Raw genomic sequence first — 19,686 nt, forward strand, 5'->3', positions numbered from 1 at the left:
TTTCTCAAATGGTCTCTTTAATCGACTTATATGCTCTAGCCAGAGCGCACAGTTGATTCCCTTGATGAAAGATACAGCTGTTCCAAGCAACAACCTTGGTACTACCAGGTTTGGCCCATTCAGCCATCTTGGTAGGGGGCAAGGATATCTCTAATACACCGGACTTGCCGGTTACTGATTTAGCGTGCATCGATAACTTCTCATCTGGTGACATCACAAAGGAAGACTGACTACTTTGAATGAAAGATTTAACTTATTAATGAGAACTGTGCAGGCCGAGACACTGCTGAGAATTGCTGTGCTGAAGAATAGTGAGGAAACAAACAAACTCACAAAAATGACTTAATCCTGTCTACACACAAATTGTTCAAATGTTACATTGCTCCTTCATAAGAGCTGCGGAAACACATATACAGACTATTAGTTTCCAGTGTGCAAGCAGCTGATCTTAGATTCAACTCAAAAGCACTGAAAAGTTCTTGAGGCATTCCTTCCCAGATTAAATTGTCGTGTGGGATTTATAATAATACATTTGTCTCTCACATTATTAAAAGCACTTTGGCCTAGAAAATACCTGAACCAAACTGACAGGTTGAGCCCAGAGAATCAATAAAATTCTTCTTGACCTATAACTTGAGTCTGCGTCCAGTTCGTTCCCACAGGAGGAGGACCATACTATCTGAAAACTATATATATACTTTTGGATGTTTTGGAACATCTGCAATTAATAAATGTCTAAACTTTTATATGTATAAAAAAAAATCCAGATGCATATTAACACCACAACTATTTTTTTTAATTTAGTTTCCGATTTCAATTGACAGTTTCAGGTTTCAATTGCTGTGTCCTCAATACAGATGGGGCCTGAGTCCTTCTGGGTCTCCTGAAGTCCACAATGAGTTATTCTCTCTTGCTGACATTCAGGACCAGATTGTTATCAAGACACCATCTTATAAGACGCTCCACCTGGCTCCTGTATGAGGACTCATCGGTGTTGTTGATCAGCCCAGTCATTGTGCTGTCATCTGCAAACTTAATAATGTGTTTGCCGCTGTAAGTGGCTGTGAGAGACGACTTCCGGATGTGTGCTGTCAGATTTGCTGATGACGCTGTACAACTCGCTGAGTGTCGCTCCAGAATCAGCATGCATGCGGGTCAACGGTCATAACAGCCGCAAATTTCCTCAGTCGGTAAAAAGGAAGATATTTAATAGTGAGGTATTCCAGATTAGATGAGCAAGATCTGTGGAGGATTTCTACGTCTGTGCACCAAAGGTTATGAACCGTGAAACACACTCCACCTCCTTTCTCCTTGCAGGTGGAAGTCACTGTGCGGTCCATTCTATAACGCGAAAATCCAGCAGGTTGTACAATGGTATTGGGAATGTCGGGTTTCAGCCAAATGTCAGCGAAACAGAAGACGCAGCAGTCTCTCAAGTCACGCTGAGTACAGATGCGACAGTGAAGGTCTTCGACCTTACTGTCCGGCGATTGCTGTGGAGTGGGGGCATTTTGTGCACAAAAAGTGATACATAACACGAAAATAAACAACATGAGAGCTACACACGAGATGTCGCCATTGAATGGCGCCATCTTTAAAAAATGGTTTTAAATCATCTAAATTGTGCTTATATGAGATGACTTTGCATTAAAACTCAATAATTAATTAATAAACAATATTGTTATTGCTGGGCAATTGTTGAAGCTGTAAGCACAAACCCCCAAAAGCTTTTAACCTCTACGGTTCAGCGGAAAATATCATTTTTGTAAAACATTTCTTCTATTAATCATTTTATTGACAAAAGCAAATATACGTTATCTCCCCTAAATTAAAATTTCTACTCAGCCCAGTACAGAGAGTGAAATGAGGAGCTGCAGGCTGGAATACCACACACAGGATTCTCTTGTCTGTGATATTTCCATGGTACCTGGTGTCTCTGTCACACATGCAAATCTGGCAGAGCTGTGTTTCCTATTTAAGCCCAGAAGGAGCTGCTGAGCTGTAGAAGCCCCAGGCGCTGCCCCTGTCACTGTGTGAAGAACAGACTGCGCTCTGCTGCTGGAATCATGACAGCTCCTCTGGCCCTGGGTCTCCTGCTCTCTCTGGCTGCCTTGTCCTGTACGTTCCTGAGGGTGTAACTCTGCTTTATTGGATAACCGAACAGTAATAATTACTACCTTAGAACCTGAATCTATTGAGGACCTCAGAGTCACATTAATTCCCTTGTTGTCTTGCAGGTGTCCAGTCCGATGTTGTGCTGACCCAGTCAGAGTCAGCGGTGGTCACACCCGGAGGGTCTCACAGATTGAAATGCACAGTTTCTGGGTTTAATGTTGCCAGCTATAGCATGTACTGGATTCGCCAGGCTCCTGGGAAAGCGCTGGAGTGGATAGTTTACTTTTACTCCAGTTCTAGCAACAACTACGCCCCGGCTGTACAAGGAAGATTCACGGCCTCGAAGGACAGCAGCAGTTTGTATCTGGACATGACCAGTCTGAGAGCTGAAGACACTGCAGTCTATTACTGCGCGAGAGACACTGTGCAGCAGGTGGCCTGTAGGGTGAGACAAAATCTAGCAGAACAGACAGAGTGTGGCTCAGTGCTCTGTGGTTTACATTTTCACTAGAAGAAAATAAACCTCTTAAATAGGTTGATTACATTCCACAAAGCTGACTCATCATTAGTTTGAGTCAGAAATGTATTGGTTTTATAAAGGGAGACAACATGGGCTGACACACAGGCATAAAAGTTTTACTGGAAATATATACATGATTTAGATCATATCTGTTTTGAATCATTGATAAATTCAATAGTTGTCATTCTTTGACAATTCTTTAACCCATAAAAGTGTTCAAATTTGATCAAATTTGATCAAAAACATTCACTTAAATTATGTGTAGCTCATTTGTAACTAAACAAACTAGAACATATTGAAAAAATATTTCTTATTTTTGGGGTGTTTACAAGGCTTGTGCTCTTTTCATACCATCTCTTAGAAACCATAAATAAAAGCATCTTTGGAGACTGCTTGGTCCTTTGACACACACAGATGGACCTGTGATCTCCAATGTAAGAGTAATGTAAGAAAGAGGCTGTTACTGTGAGCCATGAATATATTCCATAGTTAAAATGATGATTTTGTACTCATTGTGAAGCTGTGTGCCTTTAGCCCCCAGTTGTTGAGATTTTTTTTGCACCAGTGCTCTGATCTCTGAGCCCCCACTCTTCTCTTGCATCAGTAATTGTCACCCACACCTGCATCTGATTATCATTCCTACTACTATTTAAACCACCTCTCCTGTCTACTTACTGCTCAGTCTTGAAGCTGGATTTGGTCTCAGAGTTCTCTCAGTTCTGCTTCAGTTGCTGCCTCTGGTTTTGACCCTCTCCTACTCTGGATTTTTGACTGGTGTTTGCCCCTTATTTTACTCCAGACTTAGACCTTGATTTTCTCACCATTTTGACTCCTGGTGTTTGACTTCACTTCCGTTAAGTGTGCTTGTTTACCTTGGACTGTTACCCTTTTCTTCAGCAGCTTACTGATCCTGCCTTAGAATACCTTCATAATCCTCACACTGATAGGCAAGCACTCACACTGGGGAGAACACTCACTACATCCTGTCAAACTGAATGACATGCAACACTGAGGAGAACTTCCTTCTTCAAGAGCCTCCCAGCTGTCAGCTCAGCAGCCATATCGACAGAAACCCAGCAAAATCTATGAGTCGAGGAAGGGAGTGAGAAATCTGAAGGATGTTAGAGGAATGTTTTTCAGCTTGAGTCTGTGTTGTTCTGATATAAGTCACAGGTGAGTTTATAATCCTATCTATCTGAGTGTATTCCTCATTCACATAACCACATAATAAGTATCCTTTATTACAGGAGTGTAAATCTGACCCCAAAAAACCTGAGATGTGAAGTCAATGAGTTTGAAGTGAGCATCTGTCAGATGGGTTGATTCAGACAGACTCCAGGAAGAAGAAGGTCTTTCTTTTACAACTCTGGACATCAGCATTACTTCTCAAAAATACAAGATTCATTGCTGTGAAAGACAGTACAAACTTCTACTTACAGACGCTGCTATGCATTGAGGAAGCACAGGATCTCACAAAGCTGATTTGATCCCTTCTACACATAAACTGCTCAAATGTCACATTGATCATTTTCAGCAGCTGCAGAAACACGTCCTGACTATCAGTGTTCAGTGTGCAAACAGCTCCTTCTAGTGGTAGCTCTAGAGTATCAAGTAGTCACAAAGCCATTCCTTCTTCAGTTCTTATCTGAAATAGGACTCAAAACATAACGATTTTGTATCATTGCAGGCAGTTTCTGTGCAGAACACTCAAGAACAGAGAAACACAATGGAATGATGGAAGAGATCTGCTGCTCAATGGCTGGAACATCACAGCACAGAGACTGGGTCCATCTGAGAACCTGGGAGGCTGATCACACTTCTCTGAGGCGGGATCCAGTTTATTACCACAGAGTGACCACAATACCTCTGAGACTGAGTCTAGTTCATCGCTGCAGACTGAACACACCATCTCAAAGACTAGGCCCAATTTAGAACCTGGATGACTGACCACAACACCTCAGTGGGTTCAGTCTGTCACTACAGGAGACTGACCACACTTTCAGGAATCAATCTTTGGTCTGCTGCAAATAAGGGGCTCACTGCTGGACACTGGAGTAATGTTCAGTGTTTACAGGTATGTTGGTTTTTTTGTGTGCAGGATTAAGTCAAGAGCAAGCTCATAAAATTCCACTGTCTTTGTGTGTAACATCTAACGACATTCCTTTTATCATACTTTTTATAATATTAGTTTTGCAGTTATATTGCCTTTTAATCATTACTTTAATCATTTTATCAATTTTACCTCTACATTAAAACTTTGTGTTGATATAAAACTTAGCTGTCATTTTCCTTCCTCTGTTGGAAAAAATTGAAAAGCTTTTGTACTTTGTTAATAATAATAATAATAATAATAATAATAATAATAAACTTTATTTTATATAGCGCCTTTAAAGATGGCTTCTCAAAGCACTTTACAGGATGACAACAACAATAAATAAGAAGAATACACAAGATAAAACACAATTACAATATATAGAGGAGACCGTGGATGGTCGTACTAAGAGAAGCAGAGGGGTGAAAAATGGAACCAGTTCAGTAAAGGCTTTTCTGAAGAAGAAGGTTTTGAGTCTGGATTTGAAGGAGTTTAGAGAAGGTGACTCTCTGATATCCTTGGGGAGAGAGTTCCAGAGCTTGGGGGCATAGCAGGAGAAGGCCCTGTCGCCCATACAATGTAGACGGGCTTGGGGGACAGTAAGGAGAGCAGAATTAGAAGAGCGAAGGTTGTGAGGTGGGGAGTAGGGCGATAATAGTTCAGACAGGTACTGAGGTGCCAAGCCATGCAGAGCCTTATAGGTGAGCATGAGGATTTTAAAGTCTACACGGAATTTGACCAGAAGCCAGTGCAAGGACTCCAGGATAGGAGTAATGTGAACACTTGCACTAGAATTGATCAGGATTCTGGCTGTAGTCCAGCGATGTTTCTGAGGTGAAAAAAAAAATGTTTTGACTGTATGCTGCACATGTGGGTCGAATGTTAAGCCAGAATCGAATATAACCCCAAGGTTTTTCAATTTTGATTGAAGCTCAAGTACAGAACCATCTACAGATAGGGTAACAGGACTGGCTTTACAAAGTTGATGGGGGGTGCCAAAAAGCATGACTTCAGTCTTGTTGCAGTTAAGATGAAGGAAGTTTTGAGTCATCCAAATTTTTATGTCAGAGATGCAATTAGAAAGAACAGAGACAGCCACATCATTGTCAGGTTTGGTATGGATGTATATTTGAGTATCGTCAGCATAAAAATGAAAGCTGAGGCCATGTGATCTTAAAAGCTGACCAAGTGGAAACATGTAAATGCCGAAGAGCAAGGGGCCCAGTATTGAGCCCTGAGGAACACCAGACTTAACTGTAAGAATTTTAAATTATGTTAAATCCTTACAGCAACTTCTTTGTCAAAAGAAATTATATTTCTGAAGAGGTGTAGTTGCTTTGAAAACATGTAACCTCAATTGTACCTTTAAGCTTTTCCATGTGGGAACAAGAATTTTTTGTACAGCAGTAAACCACTGTGATAACTACGGTGGCACACTGATTTATATCATTACAGAAACCCCCTCTCTTTTGGCTAATGAGTAATTTATTGGGCTGACAGATAGGTGATTTATTGGGTGATTGACATGAGATATCTGATATCTAATTTAACAAATTTAATTTGGCTTAAAAAGATAAATTGATGTTCTGTATCACCATGACATATTAATTTACTTATCTGACTTTGAGAAATGTTTTTGTGTTTGTATAGACGATCTCTTTGATTTCCCATTGATTTCTCCTAAATGCATAGAGTTTTTAGCTCTAAAGTTTGACCTACTGGTCTAGTACTAGTGATTCAGGACAGATCTGTTACGGTTCTTGGCTTTCAACACTGAGTAGCCACTGAGTAGCTGAGCTGCTGTGTAACCAGACAATAGTTCAGGTTTGGGGTGAACACTTAGTTGGACCTCTCCTATCTAAAACCAATGAATCATTCCAATGAATGGGTTTCAGTATATCCCTTCTGGCTCTTGATAACATCTCTAATGGCCTGATATGCCTTCTTTAAAGGGGAACTGTCATCAATGTCTATTCTTTCCAACATCAAAATATAAAAATGGTAAAGCACAAAAAAGTAAAATGTACACAGTAACTCATAAAACCTTTATATCACAAAATGGACAGAACTTCAAGGTATGCCCAGCACCATATTCTTGATTTTGTGACAGTTTTGCCAACAAATACGACTTGTTAAATCTGCAGGCATATTATGTTGGAAATGTTCTGAGGTGAAATATCTGCTGCACAACCTGTTCTTATTCGATCGCACATTGGAATTAGGTATTACAGTGACAAGTGTTACGAAGAGTTTTTCAGGACACTTTGCAGACAGCAGAATCTGGAAGGGAGTGAAACAGACACGGGGAGGAGATGATGAAGAACTGAGGTTGTAGACATACAGGAGGGCGTGACGAGTGTGTACTGATGCTTGGGGGTGCGTGATCCAGGCGAACAAGTTCAAGGGGATCCATAGGGAAATCCAGGGTGAAGTCCAAAAGTTCAGTACAGGGTGATCCATCCAAGACAAAACCGGACAAAGTTAAAAACCGTAATGGGATCTGGTGCAGGGAGAGGGAATAAAAATGGGGATGACAGGACCAAGAGCTCTGAGCCCCGGACTCAGCTGGGTCAGGACGCCTACAGGAGGCCTCTACCCTCAAGCTGTGGCGTAGGGTGACTTGGTGGTACGCGGGCCTCTGGGCGTCTATCTTCCAATGCAGATCCCGGAACAGAGTGAGCGTCTGGCTTTTAAGGAGGAGCTGGATTGGAGGCAGGTGCACATAATTAACTAAAATGTAAAAGAGCTGGAGCGCCTTTAAGAGGAGGGATTACAATTGTGACAACTAGTGAGCAGGAAGGGCCCCATCACATCACATGACAATTCATGGGAACTCTTGCTCTCGCCCTGTGGGGAGACCAGGGGTTTGCGACAACATTCATAATTTTTTGCTTAATATGAAATTGGTAGATTTCTTCGATGCACCATGTATTACAGATTTTAAAACTGTACCTGTTCAATAGTAAAGGTTTTGTGAAATTGGGTGCAGTTTTTTTTTTAATCATAGAAGAAAGAGAGGAGTTTATTTGCCATGTGTACATGTACATTGGGATTCTTAATCTTAATGCTCTCGGGGCGTGTACAGTATTAAAGACAACACCACAAATTCTGCACAGAATGTTACAAAACAATAAACAATTACAATCACGGTTGACCATCTGTTATGTCCCCAGTATAGCTCAGTCTAGGGATGAATGGGGGCAAACATATGAGCCAGGGATTAATGGATGGAAATAGACACAACTATGTTAAAGATGGCAGAAAAAACACTAGAAAGTAAAATAAAAACACGGGGGTAAGTGAACAACAAAAAAAACCCCTCTAATTACACTATTCTACAACGCAATTACCTGCTAAACCTGTCTCCCGAGAACAGGGTGGCAAAGCCAAAGACAGGTCTTCTGCAAGCTATCTTTCTACTCTATGCTAAACTAAGCTTATATCGGAAAACAGCTAAGAAAACAAATCCTACACGTCTCGCTTTTTTGCCATTTCTTCTTCTTACACCTCCCTTCAGACACCCTCAGGACGTCCCATACCGGCATTTAAAACTGGACCGCTCTCTTCAACCAATCCAGAGAGAGACCAAATTTTGGGACACACCCACCTCCAAAAATGGACCCCCACATGGGAGGGGAGTGAAAAAACCAGAATATAACACCATCATTCACAACATAGCAGAACATACAAATGGGGGAGCAGAACAATAAACGCACAGAACAATAGATACATGGTAGCGAAGTAAAAAGTGCCGTGCAGAGGTGCCTTGATTTCTGATTAAGCAGTTACTGTAGCATTTTATGATGCGCACTGCTACAGGCTAGAAGCCATTGTTAAGCCTAGTGGCCCCTGCTTTAATAGTGTGGTATGCTTTCCAGAGCACAGGGGGGAAAACAGTTTGTGACCGGGATGGTTGGGATCCTGAATGATGGATTGGGCTTTACTGTGACAGCGGATGGTGTGAATCTCACCGGTTAATGGTAAATCACATCCTCTGTGCCATTTTCTCAACCCATTTGTAGAGCATCTTTGTCATGTATGGTAGTACTGCTGTACCACACAGTTAAACATCTAGTGAGGACACTTTCTATGTAAAATGTTACTGATCGGCCTGGTAACTGTGGTGTCATCAGTAAACTTAATAATGTGGTTGCTGCTGTATATGGCTGTTGTCATAGGCGAACAAGGAGTACAGCCTAGGGCTGAGACGGCAATCTGGGGGCTACAGTGTTTAGGTCACTGTAGAGGAGATACTTGATTGTTACCACCTGTGGTCTGCCAATCAGGAAATCCAGTATCCAGCTGCAGATGGAGTTGCATAAGTCCAGATTTCTGAGATTTGAGCGGTAAGCAAACTGAAGTGGGTCAAGGAACCTGAAATACAGCAGTGTATATACACAAGGCTTTCCTAGCACTTCATTACCACAGAAGTGAGTGCCGCTTCGTGGTAATCATTCTAAGGCTTGAAGATGGCTTGGTCTTCTTGGGCAGTGGCACAGTTGTGTTTTTTTTAGGCACTAGGGTACAACTTCATCCTTGCAGCTGCCCCCCTGGTTCATTCCCTGTTAGCGAGTGGGATTGTGAAAGTATTGATCCCTGACCACCCCTGTCATTTCCTCAGCCAGGTGAGTTGAGGCCAAAGTACAGTATGAAGTAAGCTATCTGTTTAGACATTGTTTTGCCATTGTCAGCTTGTTTTGCCATTATGAGAATTTGACCAAACTTCTGAATTAAGATGCAGAGTGACCATGCTTGCCATTTACACATGGTTTCTCAGAAGGCTTTCAACCAGGAAGTGAAGACAGTGAAATGTGAAGACCTCAGTATCCACTTCTGCACATCTTGAGTATATTCCCTTCAAGCTTGAACAACATTCTCCTGGCCAACTGCAGAACCTAGACACCTGCAGAACAAAGGAATGGATAATGGACATTCAGCTTAAAAGTGCATTTATTAGTGATCTTTACAATTACCTTATGTGTAACATGGAGTTTCTGCACTACTTTCCTCTTTTTTGTCAGGAACCTGATGTTGATGCGTCATTCAAAACATGAGTGCAAGAAATTTATTTTTTGATTGAAAAAAGCAAAATATAAGATGATCATGAATGGAATATTTTATGACTAAACTATTTAAATTTCTTGAGGAAATGCCATAAAAAGATTTTGCAGATTGTTACAATATCATGCTCTGTGTGGTCTGCAGCAGATCTTGAATGAGAGTGCATCACTGTGATAACTGGAATAGCACAGTGACATGATGTCATACAAAAACCTCTCCTCTCACTAACTGTGCAACACAATGTGCTTACAGCAGAGCCCAGTGGAGTGAGAGACCAGACATACACCCTGACACAACACATCCTCAGTGCTCACAAAGGAACTAACGCACTGGTGCTCCAGCATGGCTCCAATTATCCACAATCAAATGCCAGAGAACGTCGTTTAAAGTGCTTGTACAATCCGAAGGACGTTCATTCCTCTACACTGGGTCTTTGTACCAGGTCAGTGCAGAATTGCACTGCAGTGACTTTGCTTACTGGGGACAAGGAACCCAAGTCACTGTCACATCAGGTAAGAGGAGAAACATGCTCAGCTGATGGAGTAGATCTCAGATTGATCCAAATAAGTATATTGCCTTGTGTGACTGATGAACAAATTGTATTTATATTGCTTCTGTGCCTACAGTCACTAACTGTAGACTGATTTCTTCAGATTTTTTTTAATGAACAAATAATTCTTACCATGACGACAAATAGAAACGAGCAGAAAGCCATTTGATTCACATTTCGTGGATCTCAGAATGTTACCGTGTCTGAACTAAAGCACATGTTGGCACAGGTAACACAAATTAATCTTCAAGCCTCTGGCGGCAGTTAAGCGGTTTGTGGCACACTGTATATCACTGTGACTAACTGGGACAGCACAGTGATATACTGTCATGCAAAAACCCCTTTCCCCAGTGTGTTTGGCACAGATGGACTTCAAAGTCCTGTCCTCATTCAACCTGAAGGACTGACATTTTAATTCAAGGTCGATATAGACCAGAGGGAATTTAAGGGAGTTTCCTCTGGTTATTTATTATAATTTGATAGCTTAAAAAAATCACTCCCCCAAACTTCCAAAACATGTTCATATTGTCTTATTTTCTACTTGTGGTGCATTTGAATTCATTCTTGCAAGCTACACTGGAACCTGAGCAAGTCACACTGCATAAATATATCAGCTGAATAAATCATAAATGTACTTTTCTGTAATTGTACAAACTGAAGCAGAAGTTGATCAGAAATAATTATATGACATCAATAATGAGCTCACAGTGAAGATCAGTGCAGTGTTTTTGAATTAGGACGAGATACATGGGGTGGGGAACACAGTGATTCACAGCAAGACTAAGACCTCTGCCCTTGGTCTGTTTAGCTGCAGGGAATGCTGCCTCATAGACATACGAGACAGTTCTGGATGATCATTGGCAAAGCAAGTAAATCAAGAAAGTCTTCATGCAAACTATGAAGGACAAAGAAAGTTTATGTTGCAACAAGAGTAAAACCACCCTTTATTTCTTCAGAATTGACTGTTGACTTATATACAGCATTATGTTATAGATATGTTACTAGAAGAAGACAAATTATTTAAGATGTGCATATAACATGGATGATCAGCTGCACTAAAATAAAAGTGGCATTCTGGACCGAACACTGATTGAAACGAGGAGCTGCAGGCTGGCAGATCACACACAGGATTCTCCGGTCTGGGGGCTTTCGACACTACCTGGTGCCTCTGTCTCACGGAACTGTTTCCTATTTAAGCCCAGCAGGAGCTGCTGAGCTGCAGAAGCCCCAGGCGCTGCCCCTGTCACTGTGTGAAGAACAGACTGCGCTCTGCTGCTGGAATCATGACAGCTCCTCTGGCCCTGGGTCTCCTGCTCTCTCTGGCTGCCTTGTCTTGTACGTTATATCGAGTGTAACTCTGCTTTATTGAACAAATGAACAGCAGTAGTACCTTAGAGAAAACAGGCAACGACGATATTGCGAAAATAAGTAAGTAAGAATTAGTTGTGTTGTCAGATTGTCCGATTTCTGTCGCTGGTTTTACCGTGTTAATATCCAGCTCACCTCCCGGAGTCTTCTCATCAGGAGTGTCTGTCTGTGGTGCCAACCTGCTGGAACCATGTGTGTCCACTGTTCTGCCTTGGTCTGGCTGGGTCTTGTCTTTGCTGCTCTCCTCTCTCCTTCATTATTGCTTCTTGTACTTCAACCCCTCTGGATTGAATAACTGCATTCATTATGGAGTTAAGGATATCAAAACAAGTGGGAGTGATGTGCTTTTGTGGTGAAGGTTTTCGTAAGGAAGTGTATAACTGGGAGGATCACCCAAAAAATAAGACCGTATGAGTCTTCAGTCAATACGTGGTCACAGTGATACAGTCCCATACAAAAACCCTAGCTAAATTCTAACATTTTTAAATTAAGGTATAAAATGTGAATTTGTGGTTAATTTCTGAAGCATTTTCTGCTGTTTGACCAGCCCACCAGCCCACAACTTTCTTGCATTTGAGTAGCTGTGCCATGTTTTCACACAGTCTGCACTGCTCTTGGGAAAAGCATGTCTTTACCTTTTACTGTGGTGTGACAGGATTTCACTGTGCTCGGCTCTGCTCTGCTTCTTGCCAATGGATTCCATTCTAGATACTTATAGGATGAATAGCTCTAAATCTGCCAATTATGTCAATATGATGCACCTCCTCTTGATTGATGGCTAAACCTTATAACTGGCACTTCTGCTGTCTGGGTTCATTCATGCAAACCACCTTCAATATCCAGGGCACAGCAGAGAGGTAACAGAGTAGCAACAACTCCACTCACACCAGATCTGCACTCCTTGCACTGGACATCATTTAATTAGCTAGGGAAATGTAAGTGAATCTCATTACAAAGGGATTTCTTTCTCCTACCAAATAAAATAAGAAAATGGGGCTGCAGGCTGCCAGATCACACTCTGGATTCTCACATCTGTAATGTTTCTACGTTACCTGGTGTCTCTGTCACACATGCAAATCTGGCAGAGCTGTGTTTCCTGTTTAAACTCAGCAGGAGCTGCTGAGCTGTAGAAGCCCCAGGCGCTGCCCCTGTCACTGTGTGAAGAACAGACTGCGTTCTGCTGCTGGAATCATGACAGCTCCTCTGGCCCTGGGTCTCCTCGGCCTCTCACTGGCTGCCTTGTCTTGTATGTAATTTCATTAGAGCAGCGGAGCTATATTTTAATTAGCATTACATTGTTTGGCTTGCTGTCAGCGGTGCACTGCATTTGGAAAAAGATAACATTCTTAGAATCAAGCAAGACCATACCAGTGAAAATGGAGATGTAAAATATTGAGTTTTGTTTCTGTTTCTCTGCTTGGGATTTTTTTTCCCAAGGAAATCACTCTTCTGCCTTTCTTTCAATTGTGAACTAAGCAATTACAGATTGTATTTATATTTCAGGATTTTCTGTGTTTTTTGTTTTCTGTGCCTACTACACCACTAAGAGTGACCCATTTCAACTTCCTTGCAGATGTTCAGTCCAGTGTCGAGCTGATGCAGTCTGAGTCTACAGAGGTCACACCAGGAGAGTCTCCCTGATTAAAATCTGCCACTGCTGGGATTTGTTTTGATGACCCTGACAGGTTTCTGGGAAAATCCTGGAGTGGACAGTTGGGATTTACTCCTTCTTCTGCTGTATCTGCACCTCAGCTGATAAAGGATAATTCACAGCCTTCGACAGACAGCAGCACGTTCCCTCTGGATATGAGCAGCCAGATGAAGACACTCATGTTTATTACTGTTGGAGAGACGCAGAGGAGCAAGTGATTTCCCACATGACGACAACATCTAAATAACAGGTGCAGGACGCCTTTGTGCTCCAGCAACATCTACATGGAAAAACTGAAGCTTCTCGACAGCCTTCAAGAGTAACAAACAGGTAAACAACTTCTTTCAGTCCAACTATTTCAAATTTAGCAGTGCAGATAATTTGTTCACTTTTCAGTTTATAACACTTCTTAATTGAATATGGTTTCTTAATGGCATTTATATGTAAATGCTTTGTTGAGAAATGCCCTTACTTTGTCTCAATTGACAGGACAGGTACAGTCAGCCACACCTGTGTAGACAGGGATAGAGAACTTTGACACTTCTTTTCCACTCCATTACTGAAGCTTCCAGTGCAGTCGTTATGGAATTGATCCTTGACTGCTCGATTAGGATTAGCTGAAGAAAAGATTTCAAAAGAAATGAAAGAACTATGAAACCTATATGACACCTAATTAATACAAAATCAATATCTGAAATCACATTAAATGCAGACATTTTAATTCTTAGGTGAAAAATAATGTCCAGGCATCTACAAAAATGTGACAATGACTTATCAGGAGTTACTTACATCACCACAGTGATAGAGTTGTACTCTGGTACCGAATGTGTGTGTTTCTGATGGACTAACAAGTGCGCAGGAGGTTATTGTTAAGCAGAGTAGCCCCGTGATCACTATGGTGATTATCTGCCACAGTGAAACAGCTCAGTACAAAACGTTCTTCCAATTAATTCACAGCACAAAGGAAATATATGTTAGCTTAATGGATTTTGTTTTATGACTATTATGGGTAAGTGTGGGTAAGTAAATCTCACAAAGCTGCACTGTGAGATTCCTAGTACAGTAGACCTGCTACATGCTGGTTTCTTGTAGAGATACAGTTAGCTGTTAACGTGCACCTTTCTCACAGTAAATATAGAAAACACAGGTGATCCTTGAATTTTTCCTTGAGTTTTGAGTTTGGAAACACTTTATTCCAGGAGTCCCCAGTGTGTTGTGTGTTAGTTCTTCAGGACACATATAGTGGTAGACTAGTAACACCTGTTCTACACATTTTTCTAGAGTGCCAGGTGAAAGACTTGAATTCAAGATTTTATTATTCTAAGCATGATGATGATTAATTTTAATTGCATTAATTTAGATCTTTAACAGTTACATGAGGATCTTTCACCGGTCTGTCTGTGTACAGCAGGTTTTTGTTAGGTAGTTTATCACTGTGATTACTATAACAGTGTTTGGAGCCACAGTGAAACAGACCCACACAAAAACCTCCCTTATCAGCTGCTGAAACTGTATCTACTGTACAGCCGAAGAGTTAGAACAGGAAAACCCATAAGAAACCAACTGGAGTTCACACTGTGGAAGGAGAATCTATATGCTCCCAGCTCAGTGATTTTTTTTATAAAGAGCTTGCTGATTCAATATTAAACACTTAGGAGAATGAGCAAATTGTGTTGTGCTGTTAGAAAAACAATTCTCAGATTCTCAGATTTCTCATCAGGAGTCTTTATCTGTGGTGCCAACATGCTGGAACCATGTGTGTCCACTGCTCTGCCTTGGTCTGGCTGGGTCTTGTCTTTGCTCCTCTCCTCTCTCCTTCATTATTGTCTCTTGCATTTCCCCACCCTGGGCTGCGTTTTACTGTGATCATGTTCCTAAGCGATGACTGTGTTCTTGATCTGTTTGAGGAAATACCATGGCATGTTTAGTGGACGGCACCATCGTGTAGAAGGTTTTTGTTAGGACATGTATCACTGGGAAGCTCACAACCAATCTACAGTATACCTTTGGAGTTGTGACTGGTTACAGCAGCCACAGTGATACAGCCCAGTACAAAAACCCTCCTGACACTATATCTCCCAGTGTAAAACATTTAGTCTTTGAAATCTCAGAACTATGAGAGATAAGCATGTCTAAGGCCTTGTCCTTTTGAAGATCTTGGGTGAGTGTTTCCTCAAAGGTTTTTGTCAGGTATACCGCTGTGTGAGAGTGCTACAACATACAGCCACTAGGGTAGTACTGTTCTGTACACCCACAGTTCTGTACACCCACACCCATACAGGAACACTGTATGTTCCAACAATGAAACATTTTAATGTGTATACTGTTAATAGGTAATATATAAATGGGTGAGTTAAGCAAGTCAATGAATGTGGAAGATTATAAAGCTCTCGGATGAGCTTTTGCTCAGGAGGTGTGTGTCAGGCAGCGTATCACCGTGACAATGATAGTTCTGCCTGGGTTTGCAGTGACAGTCTGTTAAATCAAAAACACTTTAATATGTAATATTAAACAACATAAATGATACTTGTAAAAGAATATATTAAAACTAGGGGTAAAGTGCGAGCAAGCCTAAAGCTTTGTGATTTTAAAGATCCTAGATGAGGATTCCTCCGGAGGTTTTTGTCAGGCGGTGTGTCACTGTGAGAGGGTACTACAACGTTTATAGATGATGATGGTGTTTACACTACCACCAGCATCCACAGTGAAACAGTCCAGTACAAAAACCCTCTAGACACTAAACTTACCATCAGTGAACAGCACTGGTCCTTTACAGTCACAGGCCAGCATCTTTGATAGAGAATCGACACCCCAGTACGTGGGAACAGGGTCATTTTGAGGCATTAGTTAGCTCAATAATGTACTCAAGAGGCCCAATAAGAAGCAGCTCCAGCCCTTCAAGATGTCTGTCACCCCTTAGTGTGTCTCATCTCTGGGGAAAAGACTGAGCCTGTGACCTGTGCCGTACCTTCTCTCAGCACTGATCCACTCAGCTCTCCTTCAGCTCCCTGCTGTAACTGTGAGGCTCCCACAAAGCAAGATTTTGAGTCACGGTAGCCGGTCTGCAGGGCTCCACCCTCCCCACGCAGGGCAGGAGTGGGTCCCTGTATTCAAACTGGGAGTTTCACTTTAGGAGGACACAAGAAGAGAACACGTTGTGACTCCAGATACCCTTTAAAATGAAAGAAAAAACAACAAGCTCTTGGGACATCCAAGTGCTTCTGGAACATAATGTGCTAGAAATTCTAAGTGAATAGCCCCCGCAGTGATTTCTATGGAACAAAACTCCATCACCCTCCCTGTGTGAGCCGTGGTCTGTGTGATGATTGTCTATGAGCTCAGCAGAGCGAGACTGGCAGAGTAAGTGGCACGTTTTCACCGTGAGACAGTTCCTTCACTGTTTTTCACCTCAGTGAGACCTTCATTCGCTGTGAATTTCTAAAGCAGTTCTGGCTGTTTCCTCCTCCCACGGTTTTCCTGTGTTGGAACAGCGTTCTCTCTTCTTCACCATGTTTTCACACAGTCTGTCCTGCTCTGTTGTCTACCAGAATTTCACGGCGCTAGGCTCTGCTCTGCTTTTGCCCGCTGGATTCCATTCTAAAATGCGAGAGTGTGGGTGAGTGTTTAGTCGTGTAGAAGGTTTTTGTTAGGACGTGTATCACTGGGAAGCTCACAATCAATCTTTAACATCTTTGAAGATGTGACTGGTTACAGCAGCCACAGTGATACAGCCCAGTACAAAAACCCTCCTGACACTATATCTCCCAGTGTAAAACATTTAGTCTTTGAAATCTCAGAACTATGAGAGATAAGCATGTCTAAGGCTTTGTCCTTTTGAAGATCTTGGGTGAGTGTTTCCTCAAAGGATTTTGTCAGGTATACCGCTGTGAGAGAGTAGTACAACATACAGCCACTAGGGTAGTACTGTTCTGTACACCCACAGTTCTATACACCCACACCCATACAGGAACACTGTATGTTCCAACAATGAAACATTTTAATGTGTATACTGTTAATAGGTAATATATAAATGGGTGAGTTAAGCAAGTCAATGAATGTGGAAGATTATAAAGCTCTCAGATGAGCTTTTGCTCAGGAGGTGTGTGTCAGGCAGCGCATCACCGTGACAATGATAGTTCTGCCTGGGTTCTAAGTGACACAGTCTGATCAAATCAAAAACACTTTAATATGTAATATTAAACATAAAAGAAATTATACATGTAAATGAACATTTTAAAAAAAGGGGTAAAATGCGAGCAAGTATACAGCTTTGTGATTTTAAAGATCTTGGACGAGTGTTTCCTCAGGAGGTTTTTGTCAGGCGGTGTATCACTGTGAGAGGGTACTACAACGTTTACATTTGATGAAGGTTTTTTCAGTACCACCAGCATCCACAGTGATATAGTCCAGTACAAAAACGCCCAAGACACTGAACTTACCATCACTGAACAACTCTGGGCCTTTACAGTGAATGTGTATTGGGATGTGTTGCTACAAGTTTGCCAGTTATATCAACATGGTGCATCTTCTCTTGCTGCTACATCTTAGAACTGGCATTTCTGTTGTCTGGGTTCATTCATAAACCCACACGCAATATCCAGGGCACAGCAGAGGGGCACCAGAGAAGAGACAAAAATCTGTCCATCTGACACTTATTAGTTCTGCACTCCCTGTACTGGATGTCACTTAATTAGTCAGGGAAAAATAAGTGAATCGCACCCCAACGGGAGTCCTTTCTCCTACTAAGTATAAGAAGAAAGAGGAGCTGCAGGCTGATCACACACTCTATGCTCATGTATGTAATGATTCTACATTACCTGGTGTCTCTGTCACACATGCAAATCTAGCAGAGCTGTGTTTCCTATTTAAACTCAGCAGGAGCTGCTGAGCTGCAGAAGCCCCAGGCGCTGCCCCAGTCACTGTGTGAAGAACAGACTGCGCTCTGCTGCTGGAATCATGACAGCTCCTCTGGCCCTGGGTCTCCTCCTCCTCTCACTGGAGGCTGCCTTTTCTTGTACGTTCCTTCGTTGGAGTAGGGCAGCTATATTTTGATGAGCATTAGCTTGTTTCTCTTGCTCTCAGTGGTGCGCTACATTTGGGAAATTGAAGATCACCATTTTAGAATCAAGCCAGAAAAACGGCGACGAAAATGGAGATGTAAAATGCCGGGTTATGTTTCTGGTTTTCCATTTGGGCGTTGTTTTTCCCAGGGCAACACTTTTTCAATTGGTAACTCGTGGACCAACAGATAAGTTTCAACTAGGCAATATGGTACCTGTCTCTTACTGTATTCAATATTTCTTTACATTTCAGGATTTTCTCTCTGGGTTTTTTTCTGTCTACTAAGCCATTAAGAATGTCCCATTTCACCTTCCTTGCCGATGTTCAGTCCAGTGTCAAGCTGAAGCAGCCTAAATCTACGGAGGTCACACCAGGAGAGTCTCCCTCATTAAAATCTGTCACTGCTGGGATGCGTGTTGATGACTCTGGCATGATCTGGATTTTCCAGTGTTCTGGGAATTTCCTGGAGTGGACAGTTTGGATTAACTCCTCCTTTTGCTGTATCGACACTTCAGCTGATAAAGGATAATTCACAGCCTTTGACAGACAGCGGGATGTTCCCTCCAGATATGAGCAGCCTGAGAAGACTTTCACCTTTATTAGTGAGGGAGAGACACAGAGCAGCAAGCGATTTCTAACATGAGGACAACATCTAGAGAGCAGGCACGGGATGGTTTTGTTCTCCAATAACATCAACACTGAAAAACTGAAGCTCCTTCAGAACAAATTTCAAGAATTAAGAGCAGGTAAATGTTTTCTTTCAATCCATCACTTTAGCAGAGCAGGTCTCTGGGAGTTTGGTCAAATAAGTAACAGAATCATCATGTGTTTAATTTTCGATTTGTAACATTTCTTAATTGAAAATGGTTTCAAGGGCATTTTCATATTAATCCTTTGCTTAGAAATAACCTTGATACTCCTATTTCAATCCATTACTGAATCTTCCAGTTAATTAATTATGGAACTGATCCTTCACTCCTAGATTAACGTAGATGGTGAAGATAATTTATTAAGGATTTTAGAATACAACACCTAATCACCTAAATCTGAAAACACATCTAATGCAGAAGCTTTAATTCCCTGTTATCTAAATACCTTTTTCAATGTTGGTGGCCTGTAGTTCTACAGCACACATTAATTAATTTTCAGTCACAGGACTTTAATATACCAGCATAATAGTGGAGTGGACTGTAATCTGTCAAAATTACATTCAAATAAATTAGCCACAGAAATAATGACTTGGTATCTACATTAATGTAAAATAAAAA

General features: G+C 41.6%; 1 long non-coding RNA gene across 1 annotated transcript; it reads left to right on the forward strand.

Annotated features, from left to right (window-relative positions):
- The first annotated feature begins 2,948 nt into the window (after window positions 1-2,948).
- On the forward strand, window positions 2,949-15,381 carry LOC107075936 (uncharacterized). Its single transcript, XR_011189355.1, has 7 exons — window positions 2,949-3,808; window positions 4,323-4,709; window positions 9,242-9,352; window positions 10,041-10,300; window positions 11,536-11,673; window positions 13,280-13,687; window positions 15,265-15,381. It is a non-coding gene; the product is annotated as an uncharacterized lncRNA (long non-coding RNA).
- Window positions 15,382-19,686: the final 4,305 nt, after the last annotated feature.

This window comes from Lepisosteus oculatus, chromosome 4 (assembly GCF_040954835.1).
Source record: "Lepisosteus oculatus isolate fLepOcu1 chromosome 4, fLepOcu1.hap2, whole genome shotgun sequence".
In the NCBI taxonomy this organism is placed as follows: Eukaryota; Metazoa; Chordata; class Actinopteri; order Semionotiformes; family Lepisosteidae; genus Lepisosteus; species Lepisosteus oculatus.